The following is a 24218-nucleotide window of genomic DNA, read 5'->3' as shown; positions in this document are numbered from 1 at the left end:
ACTTTGATCCTTGGGAAAGTTTTTTCGACAGCAGCGTGTGAAACGGAGTCACGAGATTAACAGCGACGCAGTTTTTTTATATCATGATGGAAGTTAGTGTCATTTACTAAACGAACGGAACATAAATGTTGTTTTCTTTCCGTTTGTGTACTTCACTACCGCAAACTACTCAATTGGTATAGTGCGTTGGCAGCCCGTGTAAGAAAAACTTGAGGGTGAGTAGCACTGTTCAGTTAAGATTTTCCAAATATCACTATGGATATATAATTAAATCGAAATACACCTCAGTAGATGTTATGATGTTAGAAATCCATGTTGGTCAAGCTCCAACACTTTTTTAAAAATAAATTAACAATGTACATGCAAACAGCAAAACATGTCCACCCTGTCAGGCTAATGTTACATTTTGGCTAATGTTAACATTTCATGAGCAAATGGTGGACCTTCAGTTAGCAACATGATTCAGTTAGCAAGGTGACTGCTGTTTTACAATTTCGAATTTCTGAAAGGTTTTTTATATTGATATTTCACTATGGCAGAGTGGACATGTTAAGCTTAACGGTGGGCAGTCATTTTTAGCTGTATGAGTGTCAGAGCCATACACATTGAAGTGATCGAGTCAATGGAGTCTTCCAATTTCATCAATGCATTGCGGTGATTCACAGGCCCGTTTCTAGGATTTTGGGGGCCCTAGGCAAAGAAGTTGTTGGGGGCCTTTAAAAAAAAAAATTCCGCAATTCTGTGCGTTTTAATCACAAAAGAGGTCAAACATACACTGAAAAGTAGCCTTTATTATTTTTTTTATTTCCTACTGAAACTGCTGCTTGCGGCCCTTGGCCTCAGCAAATGCAGACACAATCCCCTCCAAGTCCAAAGACCTGCGGACGTCACTCTCAATTGACATGAGTGCCAGTCCAGAGAGCCTCTCTTGGCTCATAGTTGACCTCATGTAATTCTTTATGCGCTTCAGAGATGAAAAGCTCCTCTCTCCGGAGGCAACCGAGACAGGAAGGGTCAGAAGTAGGCGCAGTGCAATGCTTAAATTGCTGTACAGGTCCAACAGCTTCTCACTGTATATGTAGTCCAGCATTTTAAATGGGCACCTGGATACTTCATCTGGAAAGGTGTGGACAGCAGAGTTGATCTCCAATGCCAAGTCGTCTGCATCAATATCATGGAGGGTTTGTTCCACTTTCCTGCATCTCTCATGCAATTTCCCAGTCTTGATTGTGGCCCTCATGATATCAATGCTGAACAGGAAGTCGTACAGGGCATACACCCCCTCCAGTCTGGAAAATCTGTCTTTTAGGCTGGTGATGGCAGTGTCAACCAAAGGCAGGAAGAAGTCCCTTCTGAAGGCCTCTTCTGGGGTCGATTGGGTTTCATCTGTACTCTCGTAAAGGAACTGCCTTTTCTTTTTACGTTGCCTTTTCTCAGGCAATTTCCTCTCAATTTCCAGATCTTCTGCAATCTCCATTGCATCCGTTTGGCTTGATGCGAGTCCATTTTCCCTGAAATCTTCTAGGTACTCTGTCACTCCCTCGGTTTCTTTTTTCAGTGTTTGCATTGAAACATCCGGGCTCTGGAGGAGCTTGCTCATATGGTTAACCTGATACAAAACGTTGTACCAGGTTATTGTGCACAGAAGAAAGGACCATGTTTTAAGCTCACCATGTAAGCTTTTTGCTGAGGACATGGTCTCTGAGTCCCCCTTCTCTGTAGCATATGTCTCCAGTGCTGACAGTCCGTCTAGTATTTCAGGTAGATGGTACCGCACTACCTTCACACTGTCAATTCGGGCCTCCCATCTCGTCCCTGAAAGTGGCTTAAGGGTGAGCTGCTTCACATGCTGCTTCAAAATTGCCCAGCGGTGCACAGAGGAACTGAAAAGGTTGTACAGTCGTTGCAGCATACCAAAAAAAGACATGGACAACACTGAAGACTTGGCAGCATCTGACACAACCAGATTTAGTGTGTGACTGCTGCATGGGATGCATAGCGCCTTGTTGTTCAGCTCTAAAATTCTTGCCTGCACACCCTGTTTGTGGCCCATCATATTGCTGCCATTGTCGTATGACTGCCCACGGCAATCTGAAATGCTGAGGTTGTGCTTCTCCAACTGGTCAAGCAGGATTTCACTGAGCCCTTTACCAGTTGTGTCTTCAACATGTACAAATCCCAAAAAATGCTCAGCAATAGAAACAGGTGTTTCACAGTTGACAATCCTGAGAACAACAGAAAGTTGTTCCTTGTGGCTGATGTCAGGAGTGCAATCCATGATCACGGAGAAGTATTTTGCTTTGTGCACTCTTCTTGCAATCTCCTGTAGGATTTTGTCTCCGACCAGCTGAATGATTTCGTTCTGAATGACTCCACTCAGGTAATGCACCTTTGTCTCTTTGCATTGTATTCGTCTGATGTGTTCATTCATTACCGGATCAAACTGTGCTAGGAGTTCCACTTGAGCCAGAAAATTCCCATTGTGGCGATCATACACGGTACTGGTAGTTCCTCTCAAAGCCTGGTTGCGTTCTGCCAGATGGGAAACTATGGCAATCACTCTCCGAATCACGCCTTTCCAGTGTTCAACTTCAAGTTGCATCAACTCCATCTGTCTTTGATCAATCAGTGTACTGGTTTGCAGTCTCCTCTGAAGGTCGTGCCACTTTTTCACATTGTCACAGTGCACCTTTGTGCACTCGTGTTTTTTTAGGCGATAGGAAAGGTTCTTCCATCCACCGTAGCCACAGGTCGTTAAGGCATTGTCACGCTCACGCTTCCCGAAAACAGTACAAGGGAAACAGAACACTCCATCTGTGTGGATGGAATACACCAGCCACGATTGATGTATATTCTCACCATTTTTCATGGTTCTTTTGTAACTGTCCTTGGTGAATCTTCGAGGAGGATTGTCTAAGTTTTGCGGGAATTCAATGTCCATGATTTGCACAGGTCCTTTTTTGACTATTTCACAGCGCATACTGCTTGTTAGGACACTGGGCCAACATCCTGGGTCATCACTTAATGTGGTGCTTGCAATACCTACAGGTACCCCAGTTCTGGATGGTGGGGTGGTCTCTGCCATGTCAATGTCATCTTCCTCTTTGTCCTCCTCATGAAGTGGAGATGGAGTTGATGGCACTGTTGAAAACATATAGTTGCAAATTAATTTATAGCACAATTGCCATGTGGTAAGTACAGCAACTAGGGAATGGTGATCTACTTGTATAATGCTTTAAAAAGAAAGGGTCATTTTAATACACTTTCATAGCACATGGGTGTTAGGTGATAAGTTGAAATTGTGCGGCTTAATGCACCTTCTGTTGAACCACTGCTGGGAAGTGGTGTGGATGCTTCCACTTGCTCCTCCTCAAGTCGTGATGGAGTTGATGGCACTGCTGAAAAATATGTAATTACAAATTAATTCATGGCACAGTTTCATGTGTGAAGTACGACAACTAAATGCTTAAGGTATGGTGATCTACTTGTGTAACGCTTTATAGCAAATGGTCATTTTAATACACTTTCACAGCACATGCTGCTATAACTTTGGGTCACTATGATAGGTGATAAGTTGAAATTGTGCGGCTTAATGCACCTTCTGTTGAACCACTGCTGGGAAGTGGTGTGGACGCCGCAATGTTGTCTTCCACTTGCTCCTCCTCATAAACATGTGACGAAGACGATGTTGATGGCCCTGGTGCAAAAATAAATAAATACATAAATAATATTCTTTTTATTTATATTGCACATTTTGCATGCATTGATCTCAACAACTCAGTTATTCATTAACATTAGTGAATGTCCCACATATTTGAAATGTCCAGAAGACTCTGTGGGCAAGTGGAATGAATACACACAACTATGACTTGAATTAGAAAAATGTAAAGTCATTTTGATAACATCAAGTGTGTTGATAGAAGGCACTAATAATAGGTAGAAAAGAACGTTACCTTCAGTAGCACCAGAGACAACACTTGGTAGAGCGGGATGAAGAAATTTCAGCAATGCCCCTTGGAGAAAGAATAAGTACTGTATGATTAGCTTGGTTATTTTTCAAATGCTTTTGAAATCCTATCATTTTACAGTCTGATAATTGTGGTGAAATAGATATTAAAAGCATTACACACAGTTCCTACTAGGCGGTTTAGTGGCGGTTTCTATACGACTACAGGTGAAGCCAGGCCCGTAGCCAGGGGGGATCGAAGGGTTCGTTCGATCCCCCTCCCGCACTCGACCCCCCCCCCCCCTCCCCCCATACACAGACACGCCCCTCAAGATATGTGGGCTATTCAATGAATGAATTGTTCATCTCCGGTGAATATACATGATTCAAATCTAAATTTACAATATCAAAATCCAGACTAATAAAAAAGAAAAGTAGACTCAGAGAAGTGACGAGTAAGAAAAATGGTTAATATTTCTGTTTACACATTTTGTTCAGACTGTTTTACACCAATCCAGTCGGTGGCGGTAATGCCCCCATTTCTGTTGGTAGCTAGCCTAATCGCCTATTACATAGGAACAAAGAAGAATCAGAAGAATAGCGAAAATGGGTAAAAAAGAAGACAAGGAACGTAAACGAAAGAAGTCGGCGGCAACATTGTCCCAAAACATTGGTGACTTATTCCAGAAAAGGACCAAAATCGGTAAGCTGCTGAGTGCAGGGCTTCTATTTCTTTACTACTTAGCTGCTAGACCTAGCTGCATCTGAACACTCACTGACCTAGGCTACTTGTCAGTGGTTGCCTAGCTCCATTAGGCTATATGCTAGCCCCATCCCTCGCCGAACACAGAAAATACCACTGTCAATTTTGTAGGAAACATAGCGAACGTAACAGTAACTATTTTCGGGATTGTTAAAAGTGTATTGCTTGGCGTGTTAACGTGACTTCGGTGCTTCAATGTCTCCCCCCCTCCATCTCGTTATGCTTGTGCTCTGCAAGTGCCACATAGCTGACAGTTCCCCCCGTCTGTTTTAGACTAGTGTCTGTCTCCTGAGTCTACTGTCTTGACGCAGAGTGTTACCATTTTGTGCTCGCGGCTTCAGATGTCTATGACAGAACTTATTATGTGCAGTTTCGACCTCGGTCTCTATTGGTGCCTCTCCACCTTTTCCTGAAAGTGAAACGGATTTTATGAGGGGTTCCCCCCACACTAAAGCCAAATTATTTTATGCCCATTAGTTGATTTTTAAGAAATGTAAGTGACAATAACATTCAGTAACTCACTTTGCAATGCTGATGATCAAGCTAGGCTGTATTTTACTGTCACCATGCCTGTTGCTCCAGCTAGGCTGTATTTTACTGTCACCATGCCTGTTGCTCCTAAGGCCATAGTAAATAAAATACAGTATAGAGGTGTAAAAAAAAAAGGGGGTTAAACATGGATAGGGTGTATGTGAGTCAATCAGTGTAGTTTCCCTGCACCTGATGTTTGTGTTTCAGGTGCAGATGTTTGTTGTCAGACGTTTGTTGTGTGTGCTTTTTGTTAAAACCGTTTTATGACAAATGCAATATATCTGCTTGATGAAATTACCCAAACCCTCACAATTCTATGTGCACAATAGAAAATAAAATAATTCAGAGAATAAAATTATTATTATGTCTGGTTTGAAATACTCTAAAATTGACTTAAATGTCTTTCTTTTGCTGTATTTATTTAGTGAGTCAGCATGTGGAGGGTGAGCTACCAGCAGCTAGTAGTAGCAGCAATGAAACAGCCTTGCCAGGTAACAGTGCAGTGGAAGAGCAGAGAGATGCAGCAGCTCCTGAAGTGGCTGAGGATGTGAGAGTGAGACAGGCAGCAGAATGTGAGGTAGCCCAGCCGAGCTCTGTACTTGACAGTGACCTTGGCTTCTTCATAGATGCAACCAAATCTATTGAGGAAATAGCACAGGCTGTGTGTCAGATGTCTGATGGCCAAAAGTACAATTTGGTGAAAAACCACGTCAGACCTTCGAAACATTTCATTTTCCCAACTACATTTATTGGTGGGTGCAACAGGGCATTCAGGTATGATTGGTTTGAGGAGCATGGATGGTGGCTGGTTTACAGCATGAAACTCGATGGCGCTTTCTGCATATGCTGTGCTCTCTTTCTCAATGCCACAGAGAGGAAACAGTCAACTTCACTGATAAATGCGCCCTTCAGTAAATGGCATAAGAAAACGAAGATAATTGGAAGCCACCAATCGAAAGCAAACCATTTAGTGGCATTTGAAAGAGCAAAACTGTTTCGACAGTCACATGAAAACCCCAATACCCGGATATCAGTCCGTATGGACAGTGCAAAGGAGACCAACATCAAAGAGAACAGGCACATTCTCAAGTGCGTTGCAGAGGCTGTTCTCTACTGTGGCCGTCAATGCATTGCACTGAGAGGATCAGCTGAGCAGCAGCATTGTAGTGGCAATCCTGGGAATTTCTTGGCCCTATTGAAACTGCTTTCAAATCACGATGAAAAGCTGAAGCAGCATTTGGAGAAACCAAAGCTAAAAAATGCCACATATCTATCACCTCAAAGCCAAAATGAAATGATTGATGTAATAGGGAAGCACATGATTCAGGCCAAGATCGTGGAAGAGGTCAGGCATGCTCAGATGTACACAGTCCTAGCTGATGAGGTCACATCCCATAATGAAGAGCTGATGCCAATGTGTGTTCGCTTCGTGGACAAAGACTTAAATATCAGAGAGGAGTTGCTTGAGATTTGTACTTTGCCACGGATCACAGGTCGCCACATTGCAAGCGCGATCAAAGATGTGCTGAGTCATCTAAGCATAGAGATTGCTGACTGTCGAGGCCAGGGGTACGATGGCGCCAGCAATATGAGCAGCGAAAATGTTGGCGTTCAAGCTTTGATAAAAAAGGATGCGCCTAAGGCAGTTTATATGCACTGCAATGGGCATTGCTTGAACCTTGTCATTGCACGCTCTTGTGCTCTTCCAGTTGTGCGCAACATGATTGATAAGATGAAGTACATCGTCATGTTCTTCACCTGCAGCCCGAAGAGGGAACACCTTCTCAAGGAGGTTGTAGATAAGGAGGCACATTCTACCGGAAAGCGGAAGCCCCTGATTGACCTCAGCCGCACAAGATGGGCAGCACGGCATGATGCCTACAGTCACTTCTACAGTGCCTTTGTCGCATCAAGGCTCATGGGCCTAATTCCATCTGTCCAGTGCAACTCAGATGTAACGGTGGACATCTCTGAAGCAGTCGCTCTGTACCAAGATGACTTGCCATCACCAGAGGTCATTGACCAGGAGCTGAAACGGTGGAAGTTGAAGTGGCAGGTCAAAGCATTACACCAAAGACCAAGCTCATGTGCCTCAGCTATCAAAGAGTGTGATGAGATGATGTATCCGAACATCTTCAAACTCCTGAAAATTGCATGCACCTTGCCAGTGACCTCCTGCGAATGTGAGAGGTCTGCCAGTGTTCTCCGGAGACTCAACACATTCATGCGGAGCAGCATGGGAGAGGACCGCATGTCATCCTTGGCTCTCATCCATACCCACTACGACATGGCTCTGGATCTGGATGAAGCTGTCGATCTATACTCAAAAATGCACCCAAGACGATTGGACCTGATGAGCGTTCTGATGCAATAGAAGCCATAGAAGAAGAAGAGGGAGACATGGGGGGTGGGTCATTTCACGTGAAATCAGACACTTTGGGGCCCAACCGACACAGATTTTAATCAAACTTTGTGTGCCTTCTTAGTGGTAAGGTAGAACCCCAGAACTGCATTTGCATGAATCTGGCACTAATATAAGGGAGAAATGGACTAAGAATGTTTTAAGTAAGAGGGTAGGGCACTACACATTCAACCTTGATTATGTCAATTTAAATTACAAAGAGATGGTTTTGATGCTGTTTGAAAGCTCTTTTCTGGAACACTTCAATTTATATCATTATTAATTCATGTTTAAGTTTTAATGACCATACCGATAGTGTACTTCATGAAGTAATTCTTATCTATTTATGTCAACAGTGGAGAGATAGACAATAAAGGACAGCAACAACAGACAGACAGAACAACAACAGAGACAGACAATGGAGGGCAGCAACAGACAGGCAATGGAAGAAAGCAACAGACAACTGAGGTGAGCAACAGAGACAGACAATCACAGATGTAGGAAGTTTGAGTAACACTTACATTTATATCAAATTCTTCATTCTTGTTAAAGTTTTAATGACTATAGAGATAGCTCAATTGAAGCAATTCATGTCCATTTATGTTAACAGTGGGGAGCAACAGACAAAAAATGAAGGACAGCAACAACAGACTCACAACAAACTTGACGATGAATAAAATATGTCTAAATTAAAAGATTTGAAATGTGCTGGTGTATTTAGGGGGCATTGGAGTAGGGAGCCAAATGAAGTCCACTTTCGGGGGGAAAAGATCCCCCCCCACCACAATGCTGGCTACGGGCCTGGGTGAAGCACTGCTTCACCAAAAAAAAGTAAAAAAAAAAATAATAATAAAATCTTACAATAATCCCGTTTTCACTGGTTTGAAAACAGAAATACAGTCACTAAGACGAGCTGTTTTCCTGAAATCAATTCTGTGAGTGGCAACAGCGCCATCCCCGCACCCGTGGTGTGTCTGTGTGTGTCTGTGTACTGTCTGTGTCCCATAGAAAAAGCTCAAAGCTATCGGTACAGTTTTTAACGGTGGTCCAGTGGTATTTACAGCTATCATGGAGACCAACAACAACAAACAGCAGAATAGGTTTAGAAAAGGATTAATTGACACTAAAGTGGCTGTTTTCTTCATGTGGCTGATCTGCGCCGGGATGTTAACCGTTAAAATGTAAATAAAGTAAGTAAATCAACCCAATGGTATTCTAGCAAAATTATTGTAAACTCCCATGTTAATCTCCTATTAAATAGCTAGCTACTACAGGAATAACTATTTCACTGGTTGTCTCAAGGCTCTAACGACTGAAAACATATGTGAAGTTTATTTAGGATATTAAGAGGAATTAATCGTTGATCAATTTGGCCAGCTGATAACGTTATGAACTTATAGTGAAGTCAAAGGTAGCAGTTTAAGTTTGGTTAGCATGCTAGCATGCCAAACCACTGGTTCCTAGCTAGTCGTCGTTACAACCTCGCTACTCTAGCAAAATATGGTATACCCTGCCTGGCACAATTTTCATGTTGATTGTGTATATTCTACTTACCGGTGTCTTGTTTTCTTTTCTGCTCCTCTTCCCTTTTCTTCTTCTTTTTTTGATTGCCGGAGAGATAATTTCGCTTCATTTTAATTTTTCACTTTTCACTTGCACTTGACGCTGTCGCGCTAATGCATGGGAAAGGGGGGCCCCCTCGAGCTGGGGTATTTCGACTACAATGTGTCGTTGCGCTTTTCGGACATCGCATGCTCTAGGGAGGCGCTGTTGCTGCCCTCGCAGTCGCAGCAGAGCCCTTCATATACAGATGACTGCTTATTATTATGAAGCTATTTAAAATCGTCATTGCTGTTGAATACATGACCTGTCTTATTGGTATGCATGTTGTTTGATTCATGTTGCATTTGTATCAGACTTTTCTTTGAATTTTGAAAAAAAAAAAAAAAAAAAAAAAAAAATCTTAACCTGTCGTCTTTGGGGGGCCTCCTCCTACTCGGGGGCCCTAGGCAATTGCCTACCATGCCTACCTGAACGCGACGGGCCTGGTGATTCATCTCCATCCGCTGCCCAAACAGTTGAGGTCCGACTGTGGGACCAACTTCCTGGGCGCATGTAAAGAGCTTGATATCGACTCAAGACACTGCAACAACTAGGTGACACAGGACTTCTTGAGCGACAACGGATGCACATGGGTGTTTAACCCACCCCATGCTTCACACATGGGAGGTAGCTGGGAGCGCATGCTTGGGGTGACAAGACGTATAGGGGAGACCGGGTATAGTCGTAACACAGGGAGAGTTGTAACACTACCAATTCCACCAATCAGGGATAAGATAGGAGTCATGTAACAGTTTCAGTTTCCTCAGGCTTCCTTTTCGATCCCACATGGACATTTTCCAGTCGGTGCTGCTATCTCTCCTGAAGTTACAGCAGAAAATCTAATTCTGAGGTAAGAAAGTAAAAAAAATAACAAGATAATTTTGTGTTTAGTACTTCTACCGTTGTAGGTAATGTTGTATGAGTCATATCAAGTTAAACTATAGTTTCTCTAGAATGGTGTATCAACCTCCTGCTAATTTCGTAGCACCATGCTGATACAGCTAGCTAAACAATGGGTGACAGTGGCGGGGTAGGTTGAAACGTGTGTTTCAAAAGTGTTACAACCATCCCCTTACATACAACTAAGAACATTTTTGTGATTTTAATAATTCTACAGAATGCCTAGAAGTTGGGTCAGGAAAACAAAGCGTGGAGTCGATGCCAGTCTTTTAAAAAGAGCAGCAGAGGAAGTTCAGAGAGGAAAGTCAGTCAGGGCAGTGGCAAAATCCCATGGGATCTGCCATGTCACCTTAGGCAGATATTGGCGGAAATATAAAGCTTTGAAAGACCAGGGATCGATGGACCTTCCTCGTGTAGGATACGTCAGTCCTAACCAGGTCTTCAACAGGGAGCAGGAGGAGACTTTGTCTGCATATATTACCCAGGCAGCTGATATATATATTTTGGGCAGACTCCACGTGAGGTGAGCATGATGGATAAGTGTTTTGAGACTAGGGTAGAAAAGGCAAGATTCAACACTTCTTAATTTGTATTGGACCTTTCATGCAAGCTCAACTTCATGTTTGTGAATGATGAATGCAATATTTTAAATCAGGTAAAAGTTGAATAAATACCAACACATATATTTAGACAATTTCCAAAAAAATGACATTGTGTTATGATTTCTTTTAGGTCAGAAAGTTTGCCTATCAACTTGCGGTGGAATTTAACTTAAAGCATCCACAAACCTGGGATGAGAAGAATATGGCAGGGCCTGATTGGTTCAGCTCGTTCATGAAGCGGAACCCTAGACTTTCACTGAGGAGTCTACAGGCAACTAGCCTTTCAAGGGCCACCAGTTTCAATCGCACTAATGTTGCACTCTTCTTCGATCGACTGGGGGAGGTGATTGCTAAAAATGGGTTTGATGGAAGTGATATTTGGAATGTCGATGAAAACAACAACAGTTTTATTTCAAATGAATGGCAGGCAACAATACAATGTGTGTGAATATTGGCAGTGTATGTGCATATTGTGTGTGTTTGTGCATGCATTCTTCAGAGCCATATGGCATTCTTAATCAGTCACAATTGTGACACGAACAAACAAATTAAATGTTTTATCTTAAGTCACAAGGGTGACAACAACAAAGAAATGAAAGACATTCTTAAGTCACAATGGTAACAAGGGCAAACAAATTAAATGCACTGTTAATCAGAATCGCAATGCTGGCAAATGAAATTGGGCATGCCTGGAGTGCATGCCTGATGGGCCCAAACGGTACATAAAATACACTTGACCCACACCTCTTTGGATTTTGAATTTGTAAATGGCTCCATACAGATGACACAAAAATCCTCTTCTTCAGAAGAGGAGTCATCAGCCTTCACCCTTTTCTTGGCAGGTTTTTTTGCCTTCTTGTTTTTGCTTTTCTCACTCCCCAAGATATTTTTCCTGATGTTTTTTCTGTTCTGTTTCAACTGTTGTTGTGGCATTTCACTTGGAGTACCCTTAGTTTTTGTGCATTTTGTCTACCTGTTACAACTTACCCCAGTATGTGTTACAACCTACCCCAGTAGTGGGTAGGTTGTAACAAAGGACCACCTTGTATTTTTCATCATCTCACAAAGTCTGTGATATAGTTATAGAAATTGAAATTGTTGCCAGTTGTAGTAGACAACTGTGGGTACTTTACCTAAACGTTTCAGACATGTAGCTTAAAAAAAAGGTAGTTTTAGGTGCTGAAGAAAAAAAGTGTTACAATCATACCCGGTCTCCCCTACATGCAAACAGCAAAACATGTCCACCCTGTCAGGCTAATGTTACATTTTGGCTAATGTTAACATTTCATGAGCAAATGGTGGACCTTCAGTTAGCAACATGATTCAGTTAGCAAGGTGACTGCTGTTTTACAATTTCGAATTTCTGAAAGGTTTTTTATATTGATATTTCACTATGACAGAGTGGACATGTTAAGCTTAACGGTGGGCAGTCATTTTTAGCTGTATGAGTGTCAGAGCCATACACATTGAAGTGATCGAGTCAATGGAGTCTTCCAATTTCATCAATGCATTGCGGTGATTCATCTCCATCCGCGGCCCAAACAGTTGAGGTCCGACTGTGGGACCAACTTCCTGGGCGCATGTAAAGAGCTTGATATCGACTCAAGACACTGCAACAACTAGGTGACACAGGACTTCTTGAGCGACAACGGATGCACATGGGTGTTTAACCCACCCCATGCTTCACACATGGGAGGTAGCTGGGAGCGCATGATTGGGGTGACAAGACGTATACTCGACTCAATGGTTTTGGGCATTTCATTCTGGCAACTGACCCATGAAGTGTTATCCACTTTCTTGGCAGAGGTGACAGCCGTTGTGAACACAAGACCTCTCATCCCAGTGTCCACTGACCCAAGCTATCCTATTATCTTAACATTTGCTTTTTGTTTTATTTCTTCTGTTGTTAGTAGCAGCCAATGGTGGTTGATAGGGACAGAGATGAGGATGTTAAAGTTTGAATCTGCATCCATCCTTCTTTGCTATGTTGTGGAAAGTCAAAGTAACATTGTCTGTAAGTATTTTTGGTTCTGGATAGTGTGAATGAAGGTCAAACAGGAGATTAGTTCTGACTGAGTGGTAATAACAGGAGGGTGTCAGGGAACATAATAATTAGGAATGCTGTATGAGTATGTCTCTGATGGGAATCTACAGCGCTGGTGGAGCTGTATGGGATTATCGACAGGACAGAGACTTCTCGGCCAGAGGCCGCATTTATTGTGGCCGGGGATTTTAACAGAGCCAACATGAAGAAAGTCCTGCCGAAATACTATCAGCACGTCAGCTGCCCCACGCGCGGTGGAAATACACTGGACCATGTTTATACTCCTTTCCGGCATGGATATAAAGCCCTCCCCCGCCCCCCCCTTCGGCAAGTCAGACCACATATCTCTTCTTCTGCTCCCCGTTTACCGGCAGAGACTGAAGAGGGACCGACCTGTGACAAGGACAGTGCAGCGTTGGTCCGAGCAGTCTGACTCTGCTCTCCGCCACTGCTTTGGCATCACGGAGTGGTGTGTGTTTGAGGAGGACGACATAAACACACACACTGACGCGGTCATTTGCTACATCGGCAAATGCATCGATGACGTCGTGCCGCGGATTACTGTACGGACATTCCCAAATGAGAAGCCCTGGATAAACGGCGAGGTCCGAGCTAAACTTAAAGCACGGGCCATCGCGCACAGCGGCGGTGATTTGGATGAGTACAGGAATTCCAGGTATGCACTCCGGAGAGCTATTAGCAGTGCGAAAAGACAATACAGGGACAAGGTGGAGTCGAACTACAAGGGCTCCAACGCCAGAAATATGTGGTCTGGACTAAAAACAATAACAGACTACAAAAGGACAACGAGTGGTGCTGAGGAAGTGTCTGCATCTCTCCCAGATGAACTGAACACATTTTATGCACGCTTTGAGAAGCCCCCGGCTGTGGAGGCACAAAAGGCCCAGGATCCCTGCTCACTGGTTTTAACCAGTGCAGATGTGTGTAGATCTCTGAAAAGGATCAACGCACACAGGGCTCCGGGACCTGATGGCATCCCTGGCCGTGCTCTCAAGGTGTGTGCAGTTCAGCTGGCAGATGTGTTCACAGACATTTTCAATAGGTCACTGCTCCAGTCTGTAGTCCCCACATGTTTTAAAGAGTCCATCATTGTCCCTGTCCCCAAAAAGACAAAACCCATCTGCCTCAATGACTACCGCCCAGTTGCACTCACCTCCAGCATCATGAAGTGCTTTGAGCGGTTAGTCAAAACTTTTATCACCTCCTCCCTCCCTGACTCACTGGACCCCCTGCAGTTTGCCTACAGAGCAAACAGGTCCACGGATGATGCCATCTCCCTCACCCTCCACACTGCCCTCTCCCACCTGGACCAGAGGAACACTTATGTGAGAATGCTGTTCATTGACTACAGTTCAGCATTCAACACCATTGTGCCCTCCAAGCTCATCATTAAGCTCAGGGACCTTGGGCTCAACAGCGCCCTCTGTGACTGGATCATGAGCTTCCTGACGGGCAGATCCCAGGCAGTGCGGATGGGGAACATCACATCCTCCACCTTGACCCTCAACACCGGAGCCCCTCAGGGTTGTGTGCTCAGCCCTCTCCTCTACTCCCTGTTCCACGCACGACTGCGTGGCCACACACAGCTCCAACACCATCATCAAGTTTGCTGACGACACGACCGTCATCGGCCTGATCACAGACGGTGACGAGACGGCGTACAGAGAGGAGGTCAGAGCCCTGACATCTTGGTGCCAGGACAACAACCTCCATCTCAACGTCAGCAAAACAAAGGAGCTGATTGTGGACTACAGGAAGAGGCAGAGAGAGGCACACACACCCATCACCATCGACGGGACTCCTGTGGAGAGAGTCAGCAGCTTCAGGTTCCTCGGGGTAAACATCAGTGAGGACCTGACATGGACACATCACACCAGGGTCATATCCAAGACGGCTCGACAGCGGCTCTTCTTCCTCCGCAGGCTGCGGAAGTTCAACATGGACTCCAGGATACTCTGCAACTTCTACAGGTGCACCATCGAGAGTATCCTGACTGGCTGCATCACCGCCTGGTATGGCAGTTGCACCGCCCTCAACCGTAAGACTCTACAGAGGGTGGTGAAAACTGCTCAGCACATCACCAGGACGGAGCTGCCATCCATGGAGGACCTCTACACCCAGCGGTGTAGGAAGAAGGCCGGTAGGATATTAAAGGACCCCCATCACCCCAGCAACAATCTGTTCTGTCTGCTGCCGTCTGGCAGACGGTACCGCAGCATCCGGACCAAGACCACCAGACTCAGAGACAGTTTTATACCACAGGCTATAAGACTACTGAACTCCTGAGCTGTGTGAATGTCTACTCACATCTTTTTATAGTACACACATACATATATGTATATATATATATATTATACACATCTGCCATACATATCTGTTTATAGTACACATATCTATATATTATACATATCTGCCATATACATCTGCTATAGAGCTCCTGCGGTCACGTGACTTTTGGTTGGGAGCCACCATTTTGGCAGTCAACATGACCACCGGTGCCAGTGTTTTCTTACCGAGCGAGTATACTTCTCATTTTAATTCAAGTGAAATTCGGCTTTATAGTACAAAATTAGAGAGATTAAATATAATGGAAATCATATGATATTAGCCTTCATTAAATGACTGGTGTGACGTTATTGTTTATAACCATATCACGGCAGTTAACTATTTGAAATAAAATAATCTGAATAACACACCGATCACAAGTAGACCCAACATGTAATCAGACAGGAGTTTGATCTACCCACCTTTGACGGATGGCTTCTGCAGATATCTTTGCCTGCTCTACTTTGTGCAGTTTAGCCTTCTGCCTTCTGTTAAAAACCTCCAGTCTCGTTTTATGTCTCCTCTTCTCTGGAGATGGAAGGTAATCGAAAATTGAGGGGATAAAATCCGGACTCAACGGATTATCACTCTTTCTCCCTACAAAATAAGAAGGAATATTTCAACACGGGTTTGTTTACCACTAGCTTGCTACAAGCTAACTTGCTAACTGGCTAGGCTGCGCCAGAGCCACACTTGTTGAGTTAAAAAGGGACATCACAGTGTCCGTTAGCTATAATAACTGGGTGCTACTTCTTAAATTAAACTAATTAAATTTAATTAAACTGACCAGAAACTTTTTGTAGCATTGTACTGTATTCCTTCACCCACCTGATATGAAGTGATCACTGCATAAGCGAAAGCCAACGGCCGGGGGGTCCCATCTTTCAGTCTTTTTCTGAAGGCTCCTGGCTCTTTTAATCGCTCCAATCCACTTCTCCCTCCTCTCCGCGTCTTTAGGAATGCGATAATACGATACACCTTTCTTTTTCCCACGCCTATTTGTGCAACCTGGTGCACAGCAGTTATCCACCATCCTTGACAGTCTGCCAGTGCCTGTCAATTTACTGCCGCGATGACTGCCAAAATGGCTGCCCCTGTCGTATCTCGTCACGTGACCAGCATATATGACATCATCTGCAGGAGCTCTATACATAATATATGCATCTGTCCATACCTCCTCATTCCACAAGTATTTAAATACTTTCAATGTATTCCACATATGTATATATTTCACATCCTCAAATCTTTATTGTTGTTACTGTAAATATTCTTCTCTCTTTTGCACTATTTTATTTATGTTATTTGCACCATGTATGTTGAGTTGTTGGAGGAGCACGCGACATAAGATTTTCATTGCCAACATATACGCTGTATCTGCTGTGCATATGACAAATAAAACCTTGAAACCTTGAACATAATAATTAGGAATGCTGTATGAGTATGTCTCTGATGGGAATCTACTGTATATCGCCAACAGGAAGTGAGGGGTGAACATTAAATCAGTGATCAACATTGGACCAGGTTTACATTGTACCATGCAGAACTTCTCAGCCTTGATCTCTAACATGAAAGGTATGTTTCTGAAAATGTACCAACTTTAAACTGTGTTAAACTACAACCATTTTTATCAGCTATTTCATATTTAATTCTTGACAGAGCTGTGGGTCATCGTTACGCTGTTTTGGGCAGCTGTACTCATGCAGTGCTTTCCAGCCACAGCCATTCAAGGTATTCTTCTATTGTGCACCTTCTTTTCAGGATAAAGGGAAAATTGTATGAGAGATAATTCACACTTTATGATGTTGCAGGTGGAAACAGCTCTGCATGTCTGTTTTTCTGCATGGACCCAGGATGTGCCAATAGCGTGACTGCCATATTTTGCAACGATGAGTTGGTGTCATTTGACAACATCGCAGATTGTAGTCCTGCAGGACCTCCACTGTCCAATACTGTCTGCCAACATGATGGTCGGGCATTTGTTTCTCTCTATACAAGCGGTCGATGTGATTTTGAAGTGAAAAGCAGTCCTATGAAGACTGGAAAATGCAAAGGTATTTACACTTACTTTCCAACGCCCTTAATATAGGCTTATATTATGATCATTCGGTGATGCAAAAATGTCCCCATTTACATTTAAGCTTTTTTCAGACCTCTTCCTTTTGTGCTGACTTTAAATGAGTGCACTCATTACAACAATCATCACAATATAGCCCTGATGCCAAACAAGCTTCTACATTTATATTTATTCTCATTAAAATGTTACTGTTCAAATCAAATTGTAAAATTATTGAACGATTTCAACACCCACCACAATTTCCCAAATAACCCCAAATAAATGGTCACAGTATATACATGGTGAAGATATTTTCTATAAGTCCAATGCCTGATGCCATTCTATCCAAAAACACTTGGTAATACTTCTCTGTTTTTTCAACTAGACCACAGCCACATTTGCGCTTTTTTTAATGGTAAGTTTTCCCTTCAGATTCTCTTCATACCATGTTACTCACAGTATTGAATGACCATTGACTGGAGTTTTTCCTCTACTAGAAAAGAGAGAGACTACACCCTCACCAGTCCCCACAGAGGGTCCGCAAAATGGTCATGCAAAACCTGGACACATTATCGCTGGAGTTAGTAAGTTCTGAACAACTTGTTATTTCTGCTTCTTCACAAGAAACTGTTAACAGCAGCCAGTGGTTAGATATGGTTCACTTTTCCATGTGTTTCCTGGTTTGAAATTTGAAAAATAATGCAACTAACCCTACTTGCTTCCACCCTCCCATTTCCTGTCTTTGTTCTTTTGGTCTGGCTTGTCTTTCAAAGGCTGAGAATCAGGTGAAATCAAAGTGTTAAGATGTGTTTAATTCGTTGTGTATTGATACAATAGCCCTAAAGATCCATCTTTTGATTCCACAGGTGGTTCAGCACTACTACGAATTGCATGTCTGATTGCATATTGCTTATATGTCTAAGCAAGAGAGGAATAATCAACACATTTCACATAGGTAATTTAAATATATTTTTGCTCTTTACAAAGTTCCTTTGCTTTCAAGTCCCGAGTCAAGACAAGCAAGTCCCAAGTCAAGACCGACAAGTCTCTTGCAAGTCCCAAGTCCTACTGTTTGAGTTTCAAGTCCTTTTAACAACGGAGAAATAATGTTTACACAAATCATGTATGCTTTTAAGATCTGTATATATTTATCAAACCAAGAACATTGTTCAAACACATTTGAAAAAAACAAAGTTAAATGTCATTTCCACAGAAAGTGCTGACATTTTGTATTTCCATTGCTTATTGCACTATAACTGTCTCAAAAGATCCTCATTTTTGCAAAACACTCTTCACCTTAAAACTTAAATCTAGCCTTGAACCAAAAAACATGTCTTCACTCTCAAACAAGTATTTGGAGGCTCACAAAAACAGCTGAATGTAACTTTTCCAAATGTGTTACCACTTTATAAAAAAATATTTTCAGTCTTTTTAACTCATTTCAAAACCTAAGTTTAACTTTAACCTTTTCAAACATGTCACCACTTTATACAAGATATCCTCACTCCCAAAAATGTTTGTGTGTGTGAACATTTTGTAAGTGGGTTAAATTGTTATACACTGACCCTGTTGCAGAAATACTTACAATTAATACAACCTCGAAACCAATTAAGATTCACAAGGGGATGCCGGCAGGGGTGTCCTCTATCACCACTTTTATTCATAATGGCGATAGAACCGCTGGCCATAGCTATTCGGTCTCATCCAAAAATCTCTGGTATAACTATAGGTCAAACGAACCATCGTTTAGCTTTATATGGTGATGACGTTATCGTGTTTTTCAGGGACTTAGTGACATCAATTCCAACCGTTATTAGAAGTGATAGAGAAATTTGGAGAATTTTCCTGTAAAATGAATCATTCAAAATCTTCCATAATGTTATTAAATTCCAAAGAGAGAAGTAGTCCGACTGCACCAGTCTCCCAGTTTAAAGTTGCAGATAATTTTACATATCTGGGTATAAAAATAGTGCCCAATATAACAGATGTAGTGTATTCTAATTATGACCCTATTATGGAATCAATTACCTGCACAATTGATAGATGGACGCCTATGCCGATTTCCTTGATTGGGAGAACTAATATATTAAAAATGAACATACTCCCCAAGTTGCTGTATCTATTCCAAAACATCCCCCTGCCTCCTCCTCCAAACTTATTTTCAAGGCTAAGGAAATTATTTTTAAACTTTCTGTCGAACAACAAACGAGCCCGCTTGCGCTTGGCCCTCCTGTATATGCCCTATGATTGAGGGGGCCTTGCGTGTCCTAATCCTCTCTGGTACTACTGGGCAACTCAGTTAAGGACGATTATGTTTTACTTTACAAATGACAACCCCCCTGCATGGAGAGAGATGGAGTCCCAAGCTCTAGAGATACCTCTTCCCATGTACTTGTACTCAACTATTCTTAAGAGACTTAAAAAAAACGAAAAGAACACTAACCCTATTACTACGAACATGTTTAGAGTCAGGCATGAAGTGAGGAAGTACTTGGGTGAGCCTCTCTCTCTCTCTAGTTTTAGTCCAGTTTGGGGAAATTATGACTTCCTTCCAGGCAGAGCCGATAGTGGGTTTAAAATTTGGTCAGATAAGGGGGTAAAGAAAAGTCAGGATATATATAGGCTCATTGATGTCAAACTGATGTCGTTTGAGGAGCTTGCAATTAAACACCACATTCCACAGAAACATTTTATTAATTTTTTTACAATTAGAAGCTTTATTGGAGCAAACCAAAAACAATGAACTATTCCGCCATACTCACCAGTAGAGCAAATAATGTTAAAGGATTGTAGGGGGAAAACTTAATTTCTGCACTTTATAACTTGCTTATATCTGGGTGCCCTGAGTCCTCCGAAGCTAAACTGGGAAAGTGGAGGGAGGATTTGCAGGAAAACATTTCAGTTGATGAATGGGAAAGTGCTTGCGAAAAGGCTCAATCACAAACAGTGAATACCCGTCTTAAGCTCTTACAATATAATTGGCTGATGCGTACATATATTACTCCAGAAAAGCTAAACAGATTTAATGGTAATATCCCAGACTTATGTTTCAAGTGTGGACAATCCAAGGGAAGATTTTTTATTGTGTTTGGGAGTGTACCAAGATAAAAACGTTTTGGGAAGATGTAAAAATGTATGATAGAAGAGATTTTATCATTGCGGTTAATTATGGAGCCGAAGTTTTTTTTGTTAGGATGTTACCCCAAAAAACATAACATAAGGAACAAAGAACAAATCAATTTAGATCCATGTCTGCTGCAGCCTAAACGCATGATAGCACTTTCATGGAAAAATGTAAATAGTCCAAGACTTGGTAAATGGCTAAAAGAACTGTCTGCATGTGTCTCATTAGAGAAAATAGCCTATTCAATTAAAGGAAAACAAGAACTATTTAAAAAGTATGGGGCCCTTTCCTTAACTATCTGGAACATGCAGATCTAGAGAGCACTTGGGGTCAGCAATTTGGAGATGAGTAATGTTGCTCTGCTGGGAGAAGGATGGAAGCCTTTTATATCTGCCTACATGTTTGTATATTTCCTTACATAGTCTACCCACATGTTTCTGTAGTTGATTTTATTTATTTATGTTGTGTATGTGACTTTTAATGTCTTTTTTTTAATGTCTTGTAGGGCTGAACGATTAATTGCATTTGCGATAATATCGCAATATGACAAAACAAGATTTTCCAACCGCAAAGGCTGCGATTTGACTGGTCACGTGATCTGGTCACAGGACTTGCGAGCGAGTCGAGCGAAGTCGAGCAGGCAGGGAAAGAGGTCAACGCTGCGCTTGAACCTGTTGCACAATGGCCTCAGGCTCGTCAGAAGAGTGCACGGCTGGAAGTTTGGTACCAAAGAGGGGCGGCACGTCAGTTGTGTGGAATTATTTTGGCTTTAAAAAGGAAGATGCTGCGCAACGTCAGGTATTGTGCAGAACGTGCCTCGCTACTGTTGCTACCTCACGAGGTTCACAATTGTAATCACGATTGATTTATTGCTTGTGTTTGTTGAAAAATACATGAGAAGAGGACCTTGAAAAAATAATCGCATATTAAATCGCAATTGTAATATTGAGGAAAAAAAATCACAATTAGATTCTTTTCCTAAATCGTTCAGCCCTAGTGTCTTGTGGATGTCTATGTACTGTCTTATGTATTGTCTATATATGCTTAAAAACAATTTAAAAAACTGTGTTAAAAAAAAGAAAAGAAATTGTGTGTGTGTGTGGAAGGGGACTAGATGTGAAGTGTCATGAACATGACAATGAACAGAGTTGTGCTTTTCTATGTCAGGGCCCTATGCTGCATTGCATTTGCAAAAGATCAAATTGCCCAAAAGTCTGTCAGTCATTTGTGCACGATGGGGACGTAGTATGATGCCAGCATGGCTGAAAACTCGCTCCACTGGAGCACTAGAGGCAGGCACTGCCAAGACTCTGGTGGCCACTCGGAAGAGTGAAGGAAGAGACTTCATGTTCAGTGCCCAGAACAAAACGGCGTTCTGTCCTTCGGCTTTGTCTAGGTAGTGACTTAGCTGTAGTGCTGGAGTGGTCCCAACATCCTTCTTCTGCCTCTTATGGTATGCAGCAAACAGCCCTTCTCCTTGTCCAAGGTCCTCTTGCTCTTCTTCATCAACCAGAGGCACAGGTTGCTCAGTCTCTGTAGACTCTTGCAGGATCATTTCTGGAAAAGCATTTAACAGCAGCAGAAACAAAAGAGCCCTTATTACCATTGGTGTTGGTGATACAGTGTTAGACTGAAAAATGCAACTATTGATGCTGTCAATAAGATCAGACTATGAGAAAAAAAGCTGCATTGAAGTCAATAACATTTACCTTTAACTTGTTGTGCCACCTCTGATGTCACGATTGACCAGTACATGGTGCTCCACCCACAGCAGAGAAAAGGCTGGATCCAAGGCGACTGCTTTGAGGTAGACTGGGTCTGAAAAGGGCGCAGTGATCCCATCTTGAGTCCCGGCCATTTTCACGTTAATGAAGATCCCAAGAAATCTTTTGTTCAGGGACGCCTGGAGACTTCTGACCAGGTCGCTCAGGAAACAAAGTTGAGGCTTCAACTTCTCAAGGTGATGATTGAGGGACAAGACGGATGGAACAACTGCACTGATTGTGACGACCTTCTCTCCCTGTGTCAAATCAGTTGCTTCTCCAAACGGCTTCAAGATGTCCACCAACTCCTTCAACAGATTCCAGTCTCGTGGTGTGAATCACAGCTCCTTATGCCCAGCCTTTTCTAGAATGGCAAAAAGCTTTAGATTATCACACTGGAGAACTGCCTTTACTTGCCTCAGTGTTGAGTTCCATCTTGTGTGGACTGCAGCAGGGATGCCTTTCTGTTCCCCAAATTCACTATCAAACACATCTTTGAATGTTGTGCTTGTGTGCAGCAATGAGCTACATTTTGATGACTTGGAAAGAGAAGGACATGCCACTTCGTTTCTTTCAAACCGTCTCCCACCACCAGCTGAAGAGTATGCGCAAAACACTGCAGGCGCTGTTTCTTTGCCATAGCAGCATCTACCGTTTGCTGTTCTTCCAGGGTTAAGTCACACCAGAGATCAGGGTCATCAAGATGATCTCCGTCATCATCCTCTTGTTCACTGAGGAAGCACACAGTGAATGCTTTTTGCATTTTAGCAGCATTGTCACTAATAATGTAGTCCAATTTATCTTTGTTGTATTCATCGCATATTGACTCAAATTGGTCACAGATTCGTTCAGCTGTGTGTGAGCCTTTGAAGCAATTGCAGGCCAAGAGATTTGGTATTTAGCTGTATCCTCTCTTTAGCTGTCTCTTTCTCTATCCAGTGGACAGTGACACCAAGGAATCCCCACATCTTTCGGTCAGACCAAATGTCCACAGTGACTGAAATATGCTCAGTGTTGCTCAATTGAGTTTTTAATCTTGAACGTCTCTCCCCAGCGAAGCTCTCTGTTTTTGATGTCAACGTTCTGCGACACACTGGGCTGCACTTACTGTCAATTACTGTCAGAAAGTGCAGAAAACTCTTGTGTTCCACAATAGACGGGAAGGTTGCAATCAATAATCAAGTCGAACAGTGTTGCGTTACTGATAGCCTTCTGCCGTGGATGACTCATGCTGTAATGTGCTACACGACTGTCCAAGAATTGTGAGATTGAAGGCTGTTGTGGTTCATCTATGATGCTTCTACTCATCTGGTATTATTCAAATCTGTAACAGGTAAGCATATAAAACAGATGTCAGAAAGTCCCTTACAGCCACACATAAATTGCATTTGAATCTATCTCCTCATATATCAATGCTAACATTGTGTTAATATTTATTTTTGTATTATTATGAATTGTATTGTATACTGTATGATTGTGTTTGTTTTAACATTACATTTCCATTGTCAGTGCACACTTACTATATTAATTTATATTTTTCCTGCTTTACCTTGCCATCAAGCAGCCTTTTCCGACAGGAAACTGAAGTATGCTTGTTAATTCACTCTCTCCAGCACACCTGATTCCATTGGCAAAAACAGCAATTTTACCTGCATCACACAGAAACTGCTGGTCTACTGCTGGCTGAATGATTAAGTTTAATTGCTATTCTATGCAAGTCTTTTTAGATTTTGTCAAGTCTAAAGTCGTCAAATTCATGACTCGAGTCCAAGTCATGTGACTCGAGTCCACAACTCTGCCGAGTACTAAGGTGCTAGGAACCAGTTGTCATAAGAAGTGCGAGGAAACCTATTGTTTTTGTGCAGATTATTATTATTTGTATTATTGTTCTTGTTATTGTTATTATTTGTCGAACTACAGTATCTTTCAGAATGTTCAACTCACCAAATGATGCTAGTACTGTATTACAGTCCTTACAGGGCATTATGAATGTATGTGTAAAATAACTTTTTAACTTTTTCACAATTGAATAAATGTTTTGTATACTTCCATGTCATTCCAAATGTAAATCAATAAATACTGGGGCTACATTTTGAGGAAGCGACATTTGTGTATGAAATCATTTTGCTAAAATAAATGGCCT

General features: G+C 42.3%; 3 long non-coding RNA genes across 7 annotated transcripts; 2 read left to right on the top strand and 1 right to left on the bottom strand.

Annotated features, from left to right (window-relative positions):
• The first annotated feature begins 18 nt into the window (after positions 1-18).
• Positions 19-24207, top strand: LOC134872960 (uncharacterized). Of its 5 annotated transcripts, XR_010166892.1 has the most exons (10): positions 9961-10093; positions 10876-11088; positions 12659-12759; positions 16613-16707; positions 16792-16863; positions 16944-17186; positions 17574-17603; positions 17686-17772; positions 18055-18143; positions 20818-24207. It is a non-coding gene; the product is annotated as an uncharacterized LOC134872960 (long non-coding RNA). The 5 variants fall into 5 exon arrangements; XR_010166894.1 differs by lacking the exons at positions 9961-10093; positions 10876-11088 and adding an exon at positions 19-215; XR_010166893.1 differs by lacking the exon at positions 12659-12759.
• On the bottom strand, positions 2964-3725 carry LOC134873170 (uncharacterized). The gene is made up of 3 exons (XR_010166924.1): positions 3599-3725; positions 3318-3398; positions 2964-3141 (listed from the first exon to the last, which is right to left on the bottom strand). It is a non-coding gene; the product is annotated as an uncharacterized LOC134873170 (long non-coding RNA).
• On the top strand, positions 4246-8336 carry LOC134874263 (uncharacterized). Its single transcript, XR_010167040.1, has 3 exons — positions 4246-4649; positions 7998-8109; positions 8252-8336. It is a non-coding gene; the product is annotated as an uncharacterized LOC134874263 (long non-coding RNA).
• Positions 24208-24218: the final 11 nt, after the last annotated feature.

The sequence above is a fragment of the Eleginops maclovinus genome, chromosome 12, assembly GCF_036324505.1.
Source record: "Eleginops maclovinus isolate JMC-PN-2008 ecotype Puerto Natales chromosome 12, JC_Emac_rtc_rv5, whole genome shotgun sequence".
In the NCBI taxonomy this organism is placed as follows: Eukaryota; Metazoa; Chordata; class Actinopteri; order Perciformes; family Eleginopidae; genus Eleginops; species Eleginops maclovinus.
The sequence above is the reverse complement of the archived record's forward strand: the minus strand, read 5'-3'. Positions and strand labels throughout refer to the sequence as shown.